Source organism: Convolutriloba macropyga, chromosome 5 (genome assembly GCF_964194025.1).
Source record: "Convolutriloba macropyga chromosome 5, txConMacr16.3, whole genome shotgun sequence".
Lineage (NCBI taxonomy): Eukaryota > Metazoa > Xenacoelomorpha > Acoela > Convolutidae > Convolutriloba > Convolutriloba macropyga.
The window spans coordinates 32,188,762-32,211,475 of record NC_134472.1 but is presented as its reverse complement, the minus strand read 5'-3'; the positions used below and the strand labels follow the sequence as shown (position 1 = coordinate 32,211,475).

General features: G+C 34.0%; 1 protein-coding gene across 5 annotated transcripts in view; it reads left to right on the top strand.

The window, feature by feature from the left end:
- The first annotated feature begins 203 nt into the window (after nucleotides 1–203).
- Nucleotides 204–22,714, top strand: part of LOC142339326 (uncharacterized) — a 116,068-nt gene continuing 93,557 nt past the window's right edge. For 4 of the 5 annotated variants that reach the window (XM_075389296.1, XM_075389295.1, XM_075389294.1 and 1 more), the window contains exon 1: nucleotides 18,371–18,701. The gene's annotated coding sequence lies outside the window, so the exon portion shown is untranslated. Of the gene's footprint in view, nucleotides 356–18,370; nucleotides 18,702–22,714 lie in introns of those variants that run through there. The other variant, XM_075389293.1, reaches the window with a different exon arrangement.

The window sequence follows — 22,714 nt, the reverse complement described above, 5'->3', positions numbered from 1 at the left end:
TCTAACCGAGCGGGTACATAAGAACTGCTTAAAACAGACCAATTTCATAAATTGGTAAAGATTGCTTTTTTCGAGTACACATCCAATCAATTGAGCCACTATCGAGTGCAAAACTTTATCAGCAGCTGTACACAAAAGATAAACCAACAACTAGTTATAATCAAATTACCGTCGGTCTAATAATAATTAATCTCGTATCATAAATCAGATAGCTTCAAAACATACACCTGTGTTATTATTTTGCGTGTGCTTCACAACAATAGTTTCTGCTATATAACTCTGAAAATTGATGAATTTATAAAGTTACGCAGAGTTCTTGTGATATACAGCTGTGGTTCAGGCAAACAAGCCAAAGGTAAGGGATTGCTTCCGGTAAAATTTAGAATTGACTTTTTCTCAAAATTTTAAAACTTTTATTCAGTTAATTTAAATTTCACGCTCTGTTTGCAACTCAGTTTTCTGGCCGTAATTACTTCTTTACGTATTGCCAAGAGTTTTTCTTGTACTTGTCAAGGGGAATGTGAATTGTATCACTAACCTGAGTTATGAAATCACTCCTTTTGGGTAATAATAAATTTTGCGCCCTGTCCTCAACTCACATTTTCCGAGCGAAGCAGGTTCGATTATATAGCGTTTCCCTTTTAATAACAGACTTTGTCAATTACTCGCATGAAATAATAATGCCTAATACATTTTGTTCAATGTTTTGATGTACTCATGTGTCAGTATTATATTAAGAAATAACGGTCCGAAGAAAAGAACTTTTGTTTTTTTTGTTTTTCTTCCTACCCTTATTAAAATAGATTTTGGTCAAGGTTATTTTCCTTAGTTATGGTAAATTCATGGATCAATCTGGGCTTACTGATTACTATCCTTGTCAAAATCACATCACTAATGTTGCGTGACATACATTTGTCCATTTAAATTGAAGTAAAAAAATTGTTGGTGGCTAAATAGAAGAGATTAAAACGTTTTGTGTTTCTCCTATCTCATTGGGAGTAAAAGATGAAATAGCTGCCTGCTAGAATGAGGCAAATATCCAAATCCTATCTTTCAAGATGAACATTGTATACTCAAATAGTAAAAATTATTAACGAAAATCATTAATTTTACCGCTATTATTAATGCATGATTGGAACCCATTTGGACGATTTTGAGCATCTAGTTCTCTTTTAATTTTATTATCCCATTCTGATACTGATTCTGATTCTGATACTGTATGCGCACACCGTTTAAATAAAAAAAGTAAGACATCACTTTGGTCGCAAGTAAAATAAATGAATTGCGTCGTTCAGCAACATTTGCTCACGTAGAGTCAATTTTTTTATACTTTAATAACCTCAATAGCAAAAACTGATTTCTCAGCAGCATCTTTTTTAACGCATCTTTTCAATATCTAAAGGAGTAAGATGGTGAGATCATTGTTATCTGTTCGCGAATTGCCTTTTGCAACTTGATTTCGTTTTCTTTATATAGTTTAACTGCTGAAAAAGCAATAGCAACTTGATCACAGATTCCGTCATTTCTGGTAATTGCATCGCTCGTCCTTAGCAGTCAACAACGTTGTCAACATAGCTATCAACTATGCCGGTTTTTCAATACGAATTTTTCGGTTATCAATTTGTTGCTAACTGTTTATTGATTTGCGTTAAACTGATTGGGATTGAAGCGGTAAAGACACTTTTTTCCTTTCTATTAAGTTTCAAGAAAAAAGAACGCGCATAAGTTTATAAAGATAAATTTTTTTACAGTCAACATTGGTCTAAGTTTTCAAGTTTTTCAAACAAAAAACTGATGATTGAGCTTTGGTTTTTAAGGGAAAATTTTCAAACAACCACTTAGTTATCTACATGGTATTCAATTAGAAAAATGGAGAATTGTTAATAACTGGATCTCGTTAACCATTGGAACGGAACTCCTTAACATTGGAGCGTTTTTAACTAAGTAGAGAAAATAGTTTCTCAAAAATGAGAGAATAACAAAAATAACATTTTACTACAACCCAACAACACAACGAACTTCTACAACCCAATAGGAACAACGAAGAGACAAGACGAAGAGATAAGACGAAAGAAGCAACTGGAGAAGCAAGACAGGCATTGGAGAAGCTAGAGACGACCTGAGAAGTGAGAGGAAGTGCTCTGACCGTGGAGAAGCCAGCAACTGACCAAGGAGCAAGACGCAGGAGTGAGACCAGAAGCAGTAGCCCTTGCTTGGAGAGTATACGGGGTGCCTTGAAGCCTTACTAGTAGCCTAGTAACTCGTCCGAAAAGTTGCTGGTGAGGTGAATTGGCGCCTTTTTGCTTTTTTCTCAGCATAGGCTAGCTAAGTGATTTCATAGACCACTCCGGATTAGCACCCAAGAGCTTGTACAGCTCCCTATAAGCTAGAACAGCTCCAATTAAGACTTTTTCAAAATATAGAATAAGTTTTTTTTCAACTTTTATATAGAATAAGTGTTTTTGCAACTTCTAACTCGTAGAAATAAATAACTCATAGAAATAACCCATAGAAAATTTCATAGAATAAACATTGTTGCAACTTTTGACTTTAGAGTCAATTTTAGAGCAATAACAGCTAGATTAAGTTGTTTCGACATATTGTGACTCCCGGGACGCCGGGTAATACGAACAAAAATTCAACATATCTCCCTAAAACCTCCCAAAAACCCCCTAGTTCTGAATACGTAAAACGCTTCAGCCCGCAACTGCGTGCAGCCGCAAACAAGCACCCCCTCCCGTCCTTCCTCAAATGACCCATATGAACCGACCCTTTCCGACGAGAGCATAGAATTGGTTTAGAGATAGATATGGGTTCCGATCCAAAAAACAACCCCGAAAATGAAAATCCAACCGACAATGGTTCCACCAATACTAGAACCCAAAAACGGGCCCTTGACGCAGGAGAAAAAACCGAAGCCGCTAGTAAATGCCCCAATGTAGATCAGCAAAATGCAAACACTAATGACCAACGAATTGTGTACATTAATTTTGAGGGAGAGAGGCCTCGACTATCTCCTTTTGCCAACGCCATGATGAAATTTACTAACCAACGAGACCCGGGCAGTGTAAGAGAAATGCCCATGAGAAATGGCCTCTCTATAAAACCCAAAAATAAAGAAGCATCCATATTGCTTACACCACAAAACATCAAACCAGAATTTCAAAAGTACAAAGTAAAAGTTAACTCTACAACAACAAAAGCCGGGAAAAAACAACTCCGTGCTTTGTAATTACCAAAGGTTTGCTAGATGTAAGCCTAAACACAATTGAAGAACAACTATATGAGCAAAAAATCAAATCTGAAAAAATATTTAGGGTCAAAAGCAGCGTTACAAACCAAGAAACAAGACTAGTTAGAGTACTTACTAAAGACAAAAACCAAGAAAAAAAGCAATCACAAATGGGGTAGTACTATGTCTACAAAAATTCAAATGTGAAGAATCAAAACAACAACCAAAAGTAGTGCAATGCTTCAATTGCCAAGCACATGGTCACGTAGCAGCAAACTGCGATAACATGCAAAGATGCTGTGGACACCACCACGTCAAAGATTGCAACCAAAATGAACCTTGCTGCGCGAATTGCAATGGAAAGGATAGCGCTGCCTATAAAGGCTGCCAAAAGTATAAGGAAGCAAAACTAAAAGCACGCGCTGCGTCATATGCAGAGGCCCTCAAATATAAACCAGAGAACAAAAATAGAGAAAGAGCACAAAAAATAGCAAATGATGCTCAAACACAAATCAAGAACAACTTCGAAAGTAAGCTAACGAGTCACTTTACCAAACTCGGAAGCAAAATAGAACAGATAACAAAAATCGCAAATGAGCGACTTAGAATCGACCTCCAGAGCCAAATCGATTAATAAAACATAAACCTACAAAATACAATAAAAATAAGTGAAAAAACGAAAGAAAACATTAGGAAAACAATAATGGAAGACATCACAAAAATGTTATGTGAAATGTTCAGTGACAACAAAATAACAGTAGGTGAAGTGAAAATGAGACAAAAAATAAATAAACTCAATGACAACCGAACTAAAAACCAGAACACTCAGCAATAAGAAAAAGAACAACCCGAAATAACTTCAAAATCAGAACAGTTTGAAACAACAAAAACAAAATGATTGAAAAACAAAATTTACAAAAATCACTATTAGTCACGCAACTAAATTGTCGCGGACTAAATAAAAACAAAATAGAAATATTAAGTATACTAGTAAAAAACCCAAGCCGACAAAGCTTGGCTGAACAAACCACCCAAGTGTAGAAGGGTATAACCTAGCAGGAAACACTAAAAACAGCCGTTTAGGATCTGCAATCTACATCAAACATACATTAAATTACAAACTTATAGAAAAATAAACATATAAATCTGAGAGCAAACTAACACAAGATCTTATCACTATAAAAAAACTTTGACTCTACATAACAAACATCTATGTATCATCACATTTAGAAATAAGAACAGACCTAATCACAGAAATAACAAACAACGAAGCCCACTTAATTACGGGTGACAATAATATAAAACACCCAATGTTTGAAACCAATGATCTAACCACCAACAGAACGGGAAATTAATTGAACAATGGCTTGATGAGGAAAATTATATAATACTAAATAATTATGGTTGCACACACAAAGATGGTGGAACGTTAGATGTGCACCTAGCCAACTCTAAACTAACAAGCTTATTTGATAATTTTTATGTCTTCGACGAAAGTCCTGGTGATCACTACCCAACGGTTAGCACCTATAACATAGACAAACCAAACGAGTCACATAAAAAAATAACAAGGAAAAGTACAAAAATCTTATCTTGCAAAACTCAGATGACCTAGACAGGAACATAACAAACAAAATAGACTTTAAAAAAACATAGACAAGATTACACAAAAAATTTAAACTGCATACAAAGAGAGCATATACATGAATAAACACAGAGCTACAAACCGCCAAATTAAAAAAAACTGACAAGAGAAAAGCACAAACTAGAGAGAAAAAGGAACAAACTGAGAAGAAACGACGAAAAAAACACAACCCAACACCAAATAATATGCAACAAGATCAACATACGGACCAAAGAAATAAAAAGAATAAGTGAAGAAAACACAACAAGACAACAAATGAAATTAATTGACAATATAAACCAAGCGAAGAAAGATAACTTTTGAAAAGCTGCAAAAACATTACTAAACCAAAACCAGAAAAACAACGAACAATTACCGATGAATAATCAAGAAGCTGCAGATGCATTCGCTGAAAAACTAAAATCAACATTGAAAACAAACGAATCAAAAACACATAACGGAAAAGATCACGAGAAAACTTTCTCACTGAAAAGAAGAGAAACAACTTTAAGACAATTAAACTAAATGAAGATGAAAGGAAGCACACAGAAGTAAAACCAGTAACTCTAAAAGATATATTGAAAAATTGTAAAAAATACTGCATCAGGGGATGACGAAATAAGCTATCAAATGATGAAACAATTACCATTAGAAACAATAGAAAACCTAGCACAAACAATTCAAGCACCAATACAGTTAGGACATGTACCAGCCCGATGGAAAACTACAACCGTTACAATGATACCAAAAGTAGGAAAAGATCACAAAACGCTAAAGGATACAGACCATTATGATTAACATCTTGCCTTGCAAAACTGAGTAAAAGCATTGTAAATGAACACTTGGTAAATAGCTGAGAAAAACTAAACCTGTTCGGTGATCAACAAAGAGCCTACAGATCTGGTAGGTGCACAACAGGTAAAATTAACGCTAACAAAAAAAGCAACAACAAGCTTTAAATGGAAAGGTGCCACAGCTGCTGCCTTCTTAGATGTACAGCAAGATTTTGACTCAGTATGTCAAGAAGGTATCTTATATAAGCAAATTCAGATTAACACACCATGCAGGATCACAAAATGGACTAGCAGCTTCCTAAGTACCAGAAAAATCAAAGTAAATTACAATCAAGCAATTTCCAAAAACTTCACACCCGAAGCAGGGGTCCACCAAGGGAGCATTATAAGCCCAATCTTGTTCAATTTGTACGTAAGCAAACCAAAATTTAAAAATACATCAATTTCACAACATGCAGATGACGTCGCCATATACTACACACATAAAAAAAAGAAAGAGCAACTAAACACTTACAAATTGGAATCAAATACTTAGAAAAATGGTGCGACAAATGGAAAATACTCCTCAAAGCGGGAAAAAACATATCTACCATCTTCATTAGACAAATAGTGAACACAAATCTAAGACTAAGGTTAGGGTCAGAAGACATCAACGTCAGCAAAGAGGTAAGATTTTTTGGACTTGATCTCAATTATAAATTGACGTGGACAAATCATGTAAACAAAATAGTAGCAAAAATGCAACAAAGAATCAACATCCTAAGGCACCTAAAATCAAAAAACATAAAATCTAATATTATTATGTACCTTTATAAAACAATGGTAAGACCACTACACATGTATGCAAATGCAGCTTGGGCAATTGTAACGAAAAGCGATCTCAACAAGATACAAAGAGAACAAAATAAAGCAATAAAACATGCATATAACCTACCAATGTGGACAAGCGTGGACGAACTGCAATAAATAGGAAACTTAGAAATAGTAAGCAAAAGAATCCAAAAATTGAGCTTGAAATACCTTGTAAGGGCTACAAAACGAAATAAAGAAATTAGAAACATAACAGAAAAACACTTAATAACTTGGAGCCAGATCAAAATGTTTCAAACTCCTCTGCAAAACATTAAAGCTTTTTAAAGAAAAAAAAGAATAAAAAGTAAAGGACAGAAAGAGAAAACCAAAAACTAACGCGAAACTGTAAAACAATGGTTGAGAAGGTTGTCTTGGGTTATGACTCGAGACGTTAGCTGAAGCCATCCAAAGTGAAAGAGAATAAAAAGAAACGAGCATAAGGAATAAAACAAAATTAAGGCAAAATTCAAACAAAGGTGGATGCGGATGTCTTGGGGCATGACTGGAGGCGTTAGCTGAAGCCATTCAAAGTGGAAAAAATTTAAAAAAAAATTAGGGCAAAATTCAAAACAAAGGTGGATGCGGATGTCTTGGGGTATGACTCGAGACGTTAGCTGAAGCCATCAAAACAAAATTAGGACAAGTTTAAAACAAAGGTAGATGTGGATATCTTGGGGTATGAATCGAGGCGTTAGCTGAAACCATTCAAAGTGAAAAAGAACAAAAACAAACAAAATTAGGGCAAAATTCAAAACAAAGGTGGATGCTGATGTCTTGGGCTATGACTCGAGACGTTAGCTGAAGCCATCAAAAAATAGGACAAAATTCAAAACAAAGGTGGATGCGGATGTCTTGGGGTATGACTCGAGGCGTTAGCTGAAGCCACTCAAAGTGAAAAAGAATAAAAACAAACAAAATTAGGGCAAAATTCAAAAAACACACTGACCTGGCTAAAATTCGGTAGGCTTTTTTTTCAATTTAGTGCGCCCCTCACATACCTTAGAAAGAAAGGACCGAAACTGCTGATGACTGATCAGTGTGGGAGACTAGACTGATGACGGGAATCAGTCTAGGTCTTGAAGCTGATCTAACTCCAGGGTACCAGTAAGGGAGGGCAGCATGATCGTGGGAATCATGCTGAGGCCTTGATGCTGGCCCCACACTCTAACTCCAGGGTACCAGTAATGGAGGCCAGCATGATCGTGGGAATCATGCTGATGCCTTGATACTGGCCCCACACTCTAACTCCTGGGCACCAGTAAGGGCGGGCAACATGATCGTGGGAATCAAGCTGAGGTCTTGATACTGGCCCCACACTCTAACTCCTGGGCACCAGTAAGGGAGGGCAGCATGATCGTGGGAATCATGCTGAGGCCTTGATACTGGCCCCACACTCTGTTCCTGGTCGGGAACAACCACTCATCTCCGGAAGGGCAAAAATAACCGCCTCAGAAAGAGGCGTAAACCACAAATTTTCAGTACTCTCAGTGCTCAAGCCGGCTGCTCGTCCTCTGAAAGGGAGGGCGGGCTGTCGGTGGTGCACTGAGGGTGCCCCTCTTTCTCTTTTTGTTTCTCTCTCTTTAAAGACGTCTTCATTACTGTTTTCCATTCACTATAAACATCAAAACCAATGACAAGTCACCGTACTCTCAGTGCACAAACCGGCTTCTGGTCCGCTGAAAGGGGGGACTAGCTACCGGTGGTGCACTGAGGGTGCCTCTCTTCTTTCCTTCTTCTTTTTCTCTTTTCCTTCTTTCCTCTTCTCTAAAGACTCTACTCCTTCACTCTGTCCTCTACTCCCTCTCTCTCAAACTTCCTCTGAAACTCCTTTCCTGTCATAGCCACGCCCTCTCCATCCTTCCACAAAAACATAACAAAGAACGAAGAAATTCCACAACCAAACATTCCATTCAAACCAATCTCCCTGCCTCCATCCTCCAGACGAGTACTCAATATACACCACAAGAAACCAACGAAAATACCAAAACCAAATGCAAACCAAAGTAAAAGCGCGGTTTAAAAGGTGGTCTTAACTACCACCTGAGAAATCGCAATTAGCAGTTCACTGCTAATTGAACACATTAGATTAGTGATTAAAATAACAAAAATAACATTTTACAGTGGAACTTAGAGATTTACAGGAAAGATCTGATTACTAAATCAAGATAGTGATTTGATTTTGGGGATGAAAAAAGGCGCAAAATCAGCTGTATATATACCGATTATTAGTGCGAGAAAGTCAAAATAGATAAATGTCATCAGATAACTCAAATTTTAAACTGCAATCGCAGGTAGTCGCAATGACAATCGCTGATAACTATAGTTTTAAAACATGTTCGTAAAAAACAATGACATTTTTGAGTATTTTTTCTTAATAAAATGTGATATCGTCAACGAAATGAGTGTGGATGTCTGAACTGCCTCGCAAATTAAATGTTTAAAAAGTAAGTTCTTGCGAGATTGATTTACATATAGAGCTGAATAAAAGGGAAAACGTGCACACCTTTTCACTTGATTCAAGCAATAACACCAAGTTAGTTTTTAAAATCAATTTGGAATCCTAATAAGTTATCTTGTACACAAAATACGTCAATAATCCTCTTTTGCCGTCAACAATGCACCAATCGTTTTGAACTTCTAAAAGGAGCTTGGCTATGTGGCAAAAATTGTTTTGTAAAACAATGATTGATTTACATCATTTTTTCTAATTCCGTAGATAATAGATCAAAAACAGCAGAAAACTTGATCTCGGTTTATGTCTAGTATAACAGATGAAAAACAATGACAGTTTTTTTTCAGTTTTACATTTCCACTTGACCAAAACTAACACTTGGTATTTGATAACCCTGTTATAAATAGTTGCCCTGTCTACAACTTTCAAAATTCTTGCAATCTGTTATTTTTTTCCTAAATTCTTAGCGCGATGATATGAAATCTCTAAACTGTAAGTGCATCAATCAACGCGCCAGTTCGCTAACACACATAGCATATAACTTGTTTAGACTGTTTAGATTGTATCTCTGCGTATACATACAATCAACGAAAAGATCTACACAATAGCTGTTCATCGGCTTTATTGATTTTAAAAGGTGGTGTCTGAAAGATCAAAGACAAATTGAGGTTTCTCCTTTTTCTTAACCAAAATTTTCCTGTAATTTTTTTTTACTTTTATGTTAATCGAAGGCTAAACGAATGAAAAGGTTTCTAATATCCTAATATCAACGTGATTTATATCTTCAAAAGAATAACTTGAGTTTTTGCGAGGAACAACCTTAATTGTGTTGTTTGTTCACCTGTTTTGGATTAGGGCATTGGAATGGATGGAGTGGATTTGAATCCACACGTACAAATACACTCAGATACCAAATAAACAACTAACAAACAGCAACCAATAATTTGTTTACTATTGTTACGCGGAATCAACAAGCGTCTGTTACTACAAGATGAAGTTTCGACGAATAAGTAAAGGATAAATTGAGTTAAATTAACCGCTTATCCATCTTATAGATTGTTAGTTTTCTTAATTTAAGACTACAACCCAAAGACTCCGTGAATAAAGACCATGAAAATTAGGAAAGAGACAACAAATGTCACAACAATCACTCGAAAAAACGTTTTTCAGAAAGTGTCAAAAAGAAAATCATTTTTTTCTTTGTAGAAAATATATTTCACTCCGGACTTAATGAAATTTACTTAAAAAGTAGTGCTCTGAATTTTGATCAACATTTGCGTAACATGCATGGAAGAGGCAGAAAATATCAACAATGCTTAACTGAGTTCAGTGTGAGTAAATGGCAATACAAGTTATTTTAACAATCACGGGACTTTTTCAGATCACAGCTTGTTGATACCTGCTGCTGAGAATTCTAAGAATTCCAAACTTGAGTTGCAATAAAGCTCTTCAGTTCTACCTAAAAATAAGAGATTCACATAATTACTAAGTATATCACCAAGACTTTTTGGTTATTTTGTAATGAATTTATCATTTTGAATCAGCCATAAATAAATACAAGAAAATTTCCAGAAACTCCAAAAAATTAAATCCCTCCAAGAATCCAAAAATACTCGGAACAAATTTGCAATCAACAAACAGAGAAAAATTATCGTCGCAAATTATTCTGATGCGTCACGAGAGCATTTGTTCTGTGTTACTTCGTTCTTCAAGAAAATGTATTTCTGCTTTTTTTGACATGCTGATTTTCTTCTCTTTTCTATTTAAATTATTTGCGCAAATCTTAGAGCGAGGCTGGATTTTCTTCTTCATTCAATTTTTCTATTTTTGTTTACACATCGTAGAGAAAGAAGAAAAAACCAATTTGAAGACCTGAGGAAGGATGGGGGGTGATAAATCTCAATGAAGTAAAATCAAACAAATATGTTTGCAATAAATTTAGTTTGGTTGAGAGGAGTTTTTACTGTCACGAGCAATCTTTTAAAGTTTCTTGCCCAAAAATTAACAATTTAAGCATCTAAACAAAACATTTGAACCAAAATTACTTCGTTTTCTTCTTAAAAATTTGTTAAGTTTTCTATCCATCATCTTAAGAATCATTGTTTCTTTCCAAAGAACTTGAATTTTTTTGGAATATAGAAGACTTCAGTCAATTTGAAGCTCTCAGAGTAGCAAAAACTCAGTTTTGAAAATGTGAACTTGGAAAGAGAAAATTTTTTTATTCTTCCTAAGTTATAGCATCGTTTTTTGAACCTTTCTTCTGATGTCTTTGGAAAACCATAGTTAAGATTCAGCTGCCAAAGAAAAGGTTTTGGTATCGGGGTTTGCAATTTTGTTTCTGTTTGGTTGTGTGCGCTTTTGTATGAGTCCAAGTAACTGTGTATTTGGGTAACTTGGGTAGCATGTGTTTGTACGCTAAACGAATGAAAAGGTTTCTAATATCCTAATATCAACGTGATTTATATCTTTTAATAAATAAGTTGAGTTTTCGCGAGGAACAATTTTAATTGTGTTGTTTGTTCACCTGATTTGGATTAAGGCATTGGAATGGATGGAGTGGATTTGAATCCATAGGTACAAATACTTTCAGATACAAAGTAAATAACTAACAAACAGCAACCAATATTTTTTTAATTTTGTTACGCGGAATCAACAAGCGTCAGTTACTACAAGATGAAATTTGTAAGGGTACGTAAAGGGTAAATTGAGTTTAATCAATCGCTTATCCATCTTATAGAGTGTTGGTTTTTTAATTGAAGACTATATCCCGATGACTCCGTGAATAAAGACCAAGAAAATTAGGAAATTGACAACAAATGTCACAACAATCACTCGAAAAAATGTTTTTCAGAAAGTGTCAAAAAGAGAATCATTTTTTTCTTTGTAGAAAATACATTTGACTCCCGACTTAATGAAATTTACTTAATAAGTAGTGCTCTGAATTTTGATCAACATTTGCGTAACATGCATGGAAGAGGCAGAAAATATCAACAGTGCTTAACTGAGTTCAATGTGAGTAAATGGCAATACAAGTTATTTTAACAATCACGGGACTTTTTCAGATCAAAGCTTGTTGATACCTGCTGCTGAGAATTCTAAGAACATAAAACTTGAGTTGCAAGAAAGTTCTTCAGTTCTACCTAAAAATAAGAGATTCACATAATTACTAAGTATATCACCAAGACTTTTTGGTTATTTTGTAATGAATTTATCATTTTGAATCAGCCATAAATAAATACAAGAAAATTTCCAGAAACTCCAAAAAATTAAATCCCTCCAAGAATCCAAAAATACTCGGAACAAATTTGCAATCAACAAACAGAGAAAAATTATCGTCGCAAATTATTCTGATGCGTCACGAGAGCATTTGTTCTGTGTTACTTCGTTCTTCAAGAAAATGTATTTCTGCTTTTTTTGACATGCTGATTTTCTTCTCTTTTCTATTTAAATTATTTGCGCAAATCTTAGAGCGAGGCTGGATTTTCTTCTTCATTCAATTTTTCTATTTTTGTTTACACATCGTAGAGAAAGAAGAAAAAACCAATTTGAAGACCTGAGGAAGGATGGGGGGTGATAAATCTCAATGAAGTAAAATCAAACAAATATGTTTGCAATAAATTTAGTTTGGTTGAGAGGAGTTTTTACTGTCACGAGCAATCTTTTAAAGTTTCTTGCCCAAAAATTAACAATTTAAGCATCTAAACAAAACATTTGAACCAAAATTACTTCGTTTTCTTCTTAAAAATTTGTTAAGTTTTCTATCCATCATCTTAAGAATCATTGTTTCTTTCCAAAGAACTTGAATTTTTTTGGAATATAGAAGACTTCAGTCAATTTGAAGCTCTCAGAGTAGCAAAAACTCAACTTTGAAAATGTGAACTTGGAAAGAGAAAATTTTTTTATTCTTCCTAAGTTATAGCGTCGTTTTTTGAACCTTTCTTCTGATGTCTTTGGAGAACCATAGTTAAGATTAAGCTGCCATGTATGAGTCCAAGTAGCTGTGTATATGGGTTACTTGGGTAGCATGTGTTTGTACGCTAAACGAATGAAAAGGTTTCCAATATCCTAATATCAACGTGATTTATATCTTTTAATAAATAAGTTGAGTTTTTGCGATGAACAATTTTAATTGTGTTGTTTGTTCACCTGATTTGGATTAAGGCATTTTAATTGATGGAGTGGATTTGAATCCTTACGAAAAAACACTTTCAGATACAAAGTAAACAACTAACAAACAGCAACCAATATTTTTTTAAATTTTGTTACGCGGAATCAACAAGCGTCAGTTACTACAAGATGAAGTTTGTACGGGTACGTCAAGGGTAAATTGAGTTTAATCAACCGCTTATCCATCTTATAGATTGTTGGATTTTATAACTGAAGAATATATCCCGATGACTCCGTGAATAAAGACCAAGATAATTAGGAAAGAGACAACAAATGTCACAACAATAACTCGAAAAATTGTTTTTCAGAATGTGTCAAAAAGAAAATGAACTTTTTGTAGAAAATGCAATTGATTCCGGATTTAATGAACTTTTTTTAAGAAGTAGTGCTCTTAATTCTGATAGAAATTTGCGTAACATGCATGGAAGTGGCAGAAATTATCAATAATGTTTAACTGAGTTCAGTGTGAGTAAAGGGCAATACGAGTTATTTTAACATTCTCAGGAATTTTTGAGATCACAGCTTGTTGATACCTGCTGCTGAGAATTCTAAGAATTTCGAATTTGAATTGCTTGAAAGTTGTTCAGTTCTACTTAAAAATTACTGAAGTTCACATAATTATTATGTGTATCATCATTACCATTTGTTTATTTTGTTATGAACTTATCAGTTTGAATCAGCCATAAATAAAAGTAAGAAAATTTTCAGAAACTCCAGAACATTAAATCCCTCCAAGATTCCAATCCTAGAGAAAGAAGAAAAAACCAATTTGTAGTCCTCAGGAAGGATTGGGGGGGTTGATAAATCTCAATGAAATAAAATCAAACAAATTTGTTTGCAATAAATTTAGTTTGTTTGGATATGGTTTTTACTGTCACGAGCAAAAATTATCGATTTAAACTTCTAAACAAAACAATCGAAACAAACTTTTTTCGTTTGCTTCTGAAAAATTTGTTAAGTTTTTTATCCGTTATCTTAAGAATCATTGTTTATTTCTGAAGACCTTGCATTTTTTTGGAGAAAAGAAGACTTCAGTCGATTCTGAGCTCTCAGAGTAGCCAAAACTCAACTTTCAAAATGTAAACCTTACAACAGAAAGTTTTTTTTGTTTTTTCTAAGTTATAGCGTCGTTTCTTTGAACCATTTTTCTGATGTCTTTAGAGAACCATGGTTAAGATTCAGTTGCCAAAAAAATGGTTTTGGCTTCGGGGTTAGCAAATTTGTTTCTGTTTGGTTGTGTACGCTTATGTATGAGTCCAAGTAGCTGTGTATATAGGTAACTTGGGTAGCATGTGTTTGTACGCTAAACGAATGAAAAGGTTTCTAATATCCTAATATCAACGTGATTTATATCTTTAAAAGAATAAATTGTGTTTTCGCGAGGAACAAAATTAATTGTGTTGTTTGTTCACCTGTTTTGGGTTAGAGCATTGGAATGGATGGAGTGGATTTGATTTTCACACATACAAGAACACTCAGATACAAAATAAGCAACTGACAAACAGCAACCAATAATTTGTTTACTTTTCTTACGCAAAATCAACAAGTGTCTGTTACTACAAGATGAGGTTTCTAGGAGTAACAAAGGATAAATTGAGTTTAATTAACCGCTTATCCATCTTATAGATTATTACCTTTCTTAATGTAAGACTACATCACGAAGACTCCGTGAATAAAGACCATGAAAATTAGGAAAGAGACAACAAATATCGCAATAATCACTCGAAAAAACGTTTTTCAGAAAATGTCAAAAAGAAAATCTTTTTTTTTCTTTGTAGAAAATACATTTGACTCCGGACCTACAAAAATTTACTTAAAAAGTTAATGCTCTGAGTTTTTAATCAACGTTTGGATAACATGCATGGAAGATGCAGAAAATATCAACAATGCTTAACTGAGTTCAATGCGCGTAAAGGGCAACACGAGTTACTTTAACAATCAAGGTGCTTTTTTTAGATCAGAGCTTGCTGACATCTGCTGCTGAAAATCCTAAGGATTTGGAACTTGAGTTGCTAGAAAGCTGTTTTTTTTAATCAAAAAAACTGAACTTCACATATTTGCTATGTATATCTTTATGATTTTTTAGTTTTTATGAAATTATCTTTTAGAATCATCCATAATTAAATGAAAGAATGTTCCAGAAACTCCTAAAAATTAAATCCAACTAAGATTCCAAAAAATTTGAAACAAATTTGAAATCAACAAACAGAGAAAAATTATCATCGCAAATTATTCTGATGCATCACGAGAGCATTTGTTCTGTGTTACTTTGTTCACCAAGAAAACGTATTGACATGCTAATGTATTGTCTGCTTTTTTGACATGCTAATTTTCTTCTCTATTCAATTTAAATTATTTGTGGAAATCTTAAAGCGAGGCTAGATATTCTTCTTCATTCAAGTTTTTGCTTTTTGTTAACACATCGTAGAGAAAGAAGAAAAAACCAATTTGTAGACCTCAGGAAGGATTGGGGGCGGGGGTGACAAATCTCATTGAAGTAAAATCAACCAAATAAGTTTTCAATAAATTAAGTTTGATTGAAAGGAATTTTTACTCTCACGAGAAATCTTTTAAATTTACATGCCACAATATAAAGATTTAAACTTTTGAACAAAACATTTGAAAAAAAAAATTATTTCGTTTTCTTCTTAAAAATTTGTTAATTTTTTATCCATCATCTTAAGAATCATTGTTTCTTTCTAAAGAACTTGTATTTTTTTGGAAAATAGAAGATTTCAGTCAATTTGGAGCTCTCAAATAGCGAAAATTCAACTTTGAAAATGTAAACCTAAAAGCAGAAAATTTTTTATTTTTTTTTGTAAATACTAGCGTATTTTTTTCGATACAGTTTTCGGATGTCTTTAGGGAACCATGGGTAAAATTAGGTTGCAAAAAAGTGGTTTTATTTTTGGGGTTTGCAATTCTGTTTGGGTGTGTTCGCTTATGTATGATTCCATGTAGCTGTGTATATGTGTAACTTGGGAAGCATTTGTGTGTATGAAAGAGAAAGAAACTTATTTTGAGAGAGCTAGTTCCTTTAAATGTTGGATTCAAATAAAGGCAGATCGAAAAAGCGGTCAGAATTTTAAAAAATTAGAAAAATTACCGGTAAAGAATAGCGGCATTAAAAATGTTCAAAAACAACAATATGTTCTATAAAACTAGCATGCAAGACATCTGCTAGAATTTAGAAAATTAAATGTTTTATTATACACAGGAAACATCAAATTATTCAACATTTTTAGATAAACTTCTAAAATCTAATTTCAAATTTAGGGCCAAAAAAATTTACAATTACCGATAAAATTATCTCGAAAAATCCACCTCGAGTGAGTTACAAAAACAAACAATAACTAAACTAATGATTATAAATCGTGACCAGAGAGCAATTGCCAAATGAAAATTTTAAAATGTTTTTTTTTCCTGGTGTTGAGGTCTGGTTTTGTGTGTTTTTGTTTGTGCGTGTAATGTTTGTGGTGTTTGTGCTTGAATAGTCTTTCATGTGTTTTTCTTTCAAATTGCACTACACTTAATGTTCAAGAGTTTGTGTAAAAAGTTTTCACTTTTGCCAACCAAAAAAGATTACAAATTTTCCGATTCAAACAGTACAAGTAGTTTCCTCCCATCCATTTAAGAGTCTTTCGGATAGGCCCAATGGTTCCTAACAGAAATGTATAACATACTTTGCTACGCACAGACACGCACGATGTTTTGCTTGCGTACTCCATGTTTAGTGTTTCAAAAGAATCGTATTATGGACAGTGGAGTTTTCGTTTCAGGTAACCTAATAAGTGAAACTTGAATTTATATCAACGATAATTCCTGATTAATTTACTCTTCATCTAGGAAATTTTGGTTTTTGTGTAAAATTTATAGTGAGGTTCTATAAATATCTGCAAAACTGCTAGGATGTCGCATTGATTTACTTTTTAAACTCAAAATAAGTAAATGGCTCGAATATCCAGGGAAATTTTAGCCTAATCTAGATAAACGTTAAGATCCATCACCTCTGGCTCCAACAATTCTGTCAACCATTCAACCAATTACGTATTTAATTTGATGTTCCCTTGTCCAGAATACCGAACATAAACGACACAAGAAATGTTTGCTATGTCCGATTTCTCAGATTCGGTATGTTCGGCTTTATAGTTTCGGTGTGCTCTGTTTGAAAGGTAAGAGATTTTTGGTTTTCTCTGTAAAAATATTGTTTTTTGTTGTATGTACTGTTGTCAAATTTCATGATATCTTTGTGATCGCCGGAATTTCAAACGTACCTTTCGCCGAAAACTTCTTCGAAAAAGTAAAAATTGACTGACTATATTCTTTAGCTCATTTATAAAGCTAGTTGAACAATTATGAACTTTTTGTTAGTTTTTCAAGTTAAATATTTAACAGACTTGATGGGCATTGGTGAGGGTTCAGTTCAATAAATCAAACCCACTGAGTCTTGATATGGTCATTGAAAATCCAGCACATAAGGCTTTTTATAAAAACTTCCTATGGTTTGAGGCCGACCATTCCGATGGCTCCTCACGTTTGACATACCAAAATCTATGAAACCGAGTATACCAAATCTAAGGAACCATAAATACCGATGATTATCTTACTTTTAAAACCTGAAAAATTCCTACGTTTAAACCAAACATTCCTACTATTTTTCTTTGCTTTTGAAAACTGAACATACAAACAATACCAAAGAAGAAACCAATGAACTTTTGACGTTTTGTATAGCAAAACCGAACATAACGATGATTTACTCACGTTTACAAAACGGCGATTTCTGAACTACGCTTCTGAAATTTGAGTCTTACTTTCACAGCGTGGACCAGGAAACCGGATGATTTTACTTTCAGTAGCAGTTTTTTTCTGATATTAATTGACTTCTCAATGTTGAGGTTTAAAAGTTGTTTTCACGCGGACGAATGTGAACGAATGAAGTAGAAGAAGGGACTAAGTTGGTATTAACCTTGATTCATGCAAGAGTTCATGTTAAGATATATTCCATTTGATCGAAAATTATAATGCTTTTGTTTATTTTTTTGTCTGACTCGTTTCTGGTCAATAATACATGCACCTGTTGTATTTATGCTTATCATTGCTATAATAGAGATTTTTGAGCACCGTCTAAAGCTTTTTTAATTCATCACCATTGCTTGCGTAAAAGTATGTTCACTGTACGTTTTATAATCAGATTGTTATAACCAAATAACGAACGAAAGTTACTGGTGATTAGCTGAAGAAAACTGCTGGTTAATAAGAGCGCTTGCTGGCAACGCTACCTTGCATGGTATGTCCAATTTAAACAATACCAAGTAAATTTTCTCATCAAATGTTGATTAGTTTGATTGATTGATTGATCATAATATGTAAAAGTTAGCCAAGCTGTTTTACGGGCGAATATTACTCTACGGCTAACTCGTTTCAAATCTGAGAGTTATGTAACGATTATTGTTTGATTCTGCTTCTTGAGCTCAGAGCTTTACTGTACAGTCGGTTACTCTGGCCATATACCATAGAGTACTTCAGGCAACCTATTCTGGTCCGGAGGATTTTGACGCCTCGCAGATTGATACAAATCAGGTTTGTTACCATTAGTTGGTTTTACGATGAGCGCTGATGTGTGTTTTTGACCATTTATAATTTGTTCACACTTATTTTGTAACATCAGACCTGACAATCCTCTGCATGTTGGGTCTCTAAACATGAAATAGTCTCATACTAGGTAAGCTTGAGACAAAGGTTCGACCCAGCTGTACGACCAACAGAAGTTTGAGTTTTTAGGTTTCCATTCCAAATTCAAGGCGTGAAATTGGCTCACCAATTTGCGCCAATTATAACTCTATTTATCCGTATAAACCGTACTGTAACCCTCCCGGGCCGAGGTGTCAACGCTAAAAAACTTCAACCTTACATTTGTAAGATCTAAGCCAAAATTCTACGCAAAATATGTAAGATTGGTGTTGAAAGCGTTGAATTTATGTAAGATCTACGCTAAGTACAACGCCAAAAATGTAAGATCTACGCTAAAATTCAACGCTAAATATGTAAGATCTACGCTAAAATTCAACGCTAAATATGTAAGATCTACGCCAAAATTCAACGCAAAATTATGTAAGATTGGCGTTGAATGCGTTGAATTCATGTAAGATCTACGCTAAATTCAACGCTAAATCTGTAAGATCTACGCTAAAATTCAACGCTAAATATGTAAGATCTACGGTAAAATTCAACGCAAAATTATCTAAGATTGGCGTTGAATGCGTTGAATTTATGTAAGATCTACGCTTGAACGTAGATCTTACATAAATTCAACGCATTCAACGCCAATCTTACATAATTTTGCGTTGAATTTTGGCGTAGATCTTACATATTTAGCGTTGAATTTTAGCGTAGATCTTACAGATTTAGCGTTGAATTTAGCGTAGATCTTACATAAATTCAACGCATTCAACGCCAATCTTACATATTTTGCGTTGAAATTTACCGTAGATCTTACATATTTAGCGTTGAATTTTAGCGTAGATCTTACATATTAAGCGTTGAATTTAGCGTAGATCTTACATGAATTCAACGCATTCAACGCCAATCTTACATAATTTTGCGTTGAATTTTGGCGTAGATCTTACATATTTAGCATTGAATTTTAGCGTAGATCTTACATATTTAGCGTTGAATTTTAGCGTAGATCTTACATTTTTGGCGTTGTACTTAGCGTAGATCTTACATAAATTCAACGCTTTCAACACCAATCTTACATATTTTGCGTAGAATTTTGGCTTAGATCTTACAAATGTAAGGTTGAATTTTTTGAATTCCATTTCAGACAACTTTATGATTTCAAAAGTTTTTCAAATTTTTTTTCAAAAAGTCAATTTTTTCACCATTTCGAACCTGATACTCCAAAGGTGAGTTTACAAGAAGTCAGAAAAAATCTTTTTTAATGCTCTTTTATAGTGCAAAATCCAATTCAGACCGTTTGAAGATTTCAAATTTTTCAAGTTTTTTTTTCGAAAAATTAATTTTTCTTTACTGTTTCGACCCCTATACTGCACAATTGAGAAAAATGAAGTCAGCAAAAAAATAACCATTTGCTCTCTGACGGTGCAAAAACCATTTCAGACCGTTTTGGGAATTCAAATTTTTTTCAAAACTTAAAAAAAAAATTTAAATTTTTCCCAGTACTTCACATTATAAATGCGTTGAATACGTTGAAATTATGTAAGATCTCGGCTAAATTCAACGAAAAATATGTAAGATCTAGGCTAAATTCATCGAAATATATGCAAGTTCTACGCTAAATTCAATGCAAAATATGTAAGGTCTACGCTAAAATCAACGCAAAATTTGTAAGATCTACGCTTTATAAAGATTGCGGCTCTTAAGGAAACCAAGGTACGGTGGCGCAAAGGTAGAAGAGCGACAAGTAAACAGGAGGTCAGTGGTTCGAGTCCCATACCCAGAGTTCTACGCGTTGATTTTTTGTAAGATCAACGCTAAATTCAACGCTAAAATATGTAATATCTACGCTAAATTCAACGCTAATTATGTAAGATCTACGCTAAATTCAACGCTAAATATGTAAGATCAGCGGCAACTAGCGTTGACAAGTTCGAAAATTCACCGCCATTTCTTACATAATTTTGCGCTGAATGCGTTTAATTTTTGTCTTTAAATTCAACGCATTCAACGCAAAATTATGTAAGAAAATGGCGGTGAATTTTCCGACTTGTCAACGCTAGTTGCCGCTGATCTTACATAATTTTGGCCAAATTCCTCGGCCCGGGCTGAGAAACTTAGGGGTTCCAAGCAGAAGCAACCGCAGTGAAAATACACCAGTGTCGGATTCGAACCAGCATCCCTTGCTTGCAAACAGCATTCAGAAGCCCTTGCAATGGGTCTCATGCTTTTGCACTAGGACGTCTGCTTTAACCCGTTCTCTTGTCGCATCTTTTTAATTGAGTGTACGTTGAACAAGTAGCGGTTGTCAACAGGCTATCTCAAGTATATCCCCTCTCAACGATCTAACATAAAGAAAAGATCTTCCATTATGTCCTATTCGCACTAGCTCTATTCGCACTAGCTCTCGCCTATGAATTTCATAAGCATAATTAATTACAAAAGATTGTTTTTGCTCTTACGCAAAACTGTTTAAAAAAAAAAACAAAAAAGTCCATTTAGTTTATTAGTTTAGTTAAAACTATTAAACCAAAATTTGGAGACACTTCAGGTATCTTAAGTTCAACTTTGAAAAACAAACATTTGAAATATTATGCGGAAGAATGAGCCTAAAATTTGATCAATCAATTTTTCGATGGGTTCTATTATCAATTTTCTTCCCGATGTTGCCGTCAAAAAATTTTCTCTTTAAGACTATGATGAAACAGTCGATTTTACGCAAAGTATCACATAGGGTGACGTTTTGATCGCTCTAAAGTTGGTACTGAAAGTAGCTTTCTAATTGTTCTGACCCCCACTTTAGTGGGGAGCGAGGAACTATATACTCAAATGGGTTTTTTTTGTTCAGTCAATTTTGGCCGATCGATATAATCATCGTAGAGAGTTGTGAGTGGTATCATTAGAAAGCCAGTCCAGCGTAGAATAAGGAATTAAGAAAATTTTTTCTTTTTTCGCTTTTTATAGGGAGTTATCGAGGTTTAAATTTTTGTGAATAATTGCTGTTTTTATTCACATTTTCAGTATTTTTGACCAAATTTTTGTAAATTTTGCTGAAAAAAAAAGTAAAAATTGTTAACTTTAGTGCTTTTTTCATCTCTAATGATAAGATAGAGTTGCTGAGTTGTTCGATCCAAGTTTTTTGGCTAGAATTTATGCTAAATTTTTCAAAAATCAGACTTTTTCGAGAAAAATAGGACTACACTTGACTCTTTTTAGCCCACTTGCTTTAAATTTGCTGGAAGTAGACACCTTAAAACTGCGGTCGAAATCTTCTGAAGCTCAAAAAAGAGCTAGTTAAAATCCGCTTGGCGTTTTGAGTCCTCTGGATCATAATTTTGCAAGTTTTTTGCAAATTTAAACTCGATAATTACGAAAAAAAAGCATTATTTTTTTGACAAACCAAAAGTTTTGTTTAAAAATTGATCTATTTCGCAATCATTTGAACAGTTGAGTGTTTTGTTAGACGCGCAGTAACATCTGGGTTGATCTTGATCTCTCCGTGGATCCTTACGATAAAAAATTTTTTAGAGTTAAATGGGGCGCGACCTTTTTCTCAAAGCATTTCCACTGTGTATTTGTTTTTATGTAAATTACTGACAAGAATCTCAAATCAGGGCACAATTAATGACAAATACTATTTGCAATAAAGTTTTCCAACGAAATTATAATATGGTTTAAGAGTTAAGCTCATGGTTTTTACGGCTTCGATTAATTGTTTTCGTAAATATTTTTTAGACTTCTTGAGTTTTGCTTTCATTTGTTATACTGTTTGTAGCCCAACGACTTAGTGTTCCCTATCAAAGATGCAATAAATTTTTCAAGAAGTATAGATGAACCTAGACAATTTCTTCAGTTGTTATCTAATGTCTGTTATGACTTTTGAATATATTTGTTTTAAAAAATATCGGTGAATTTTT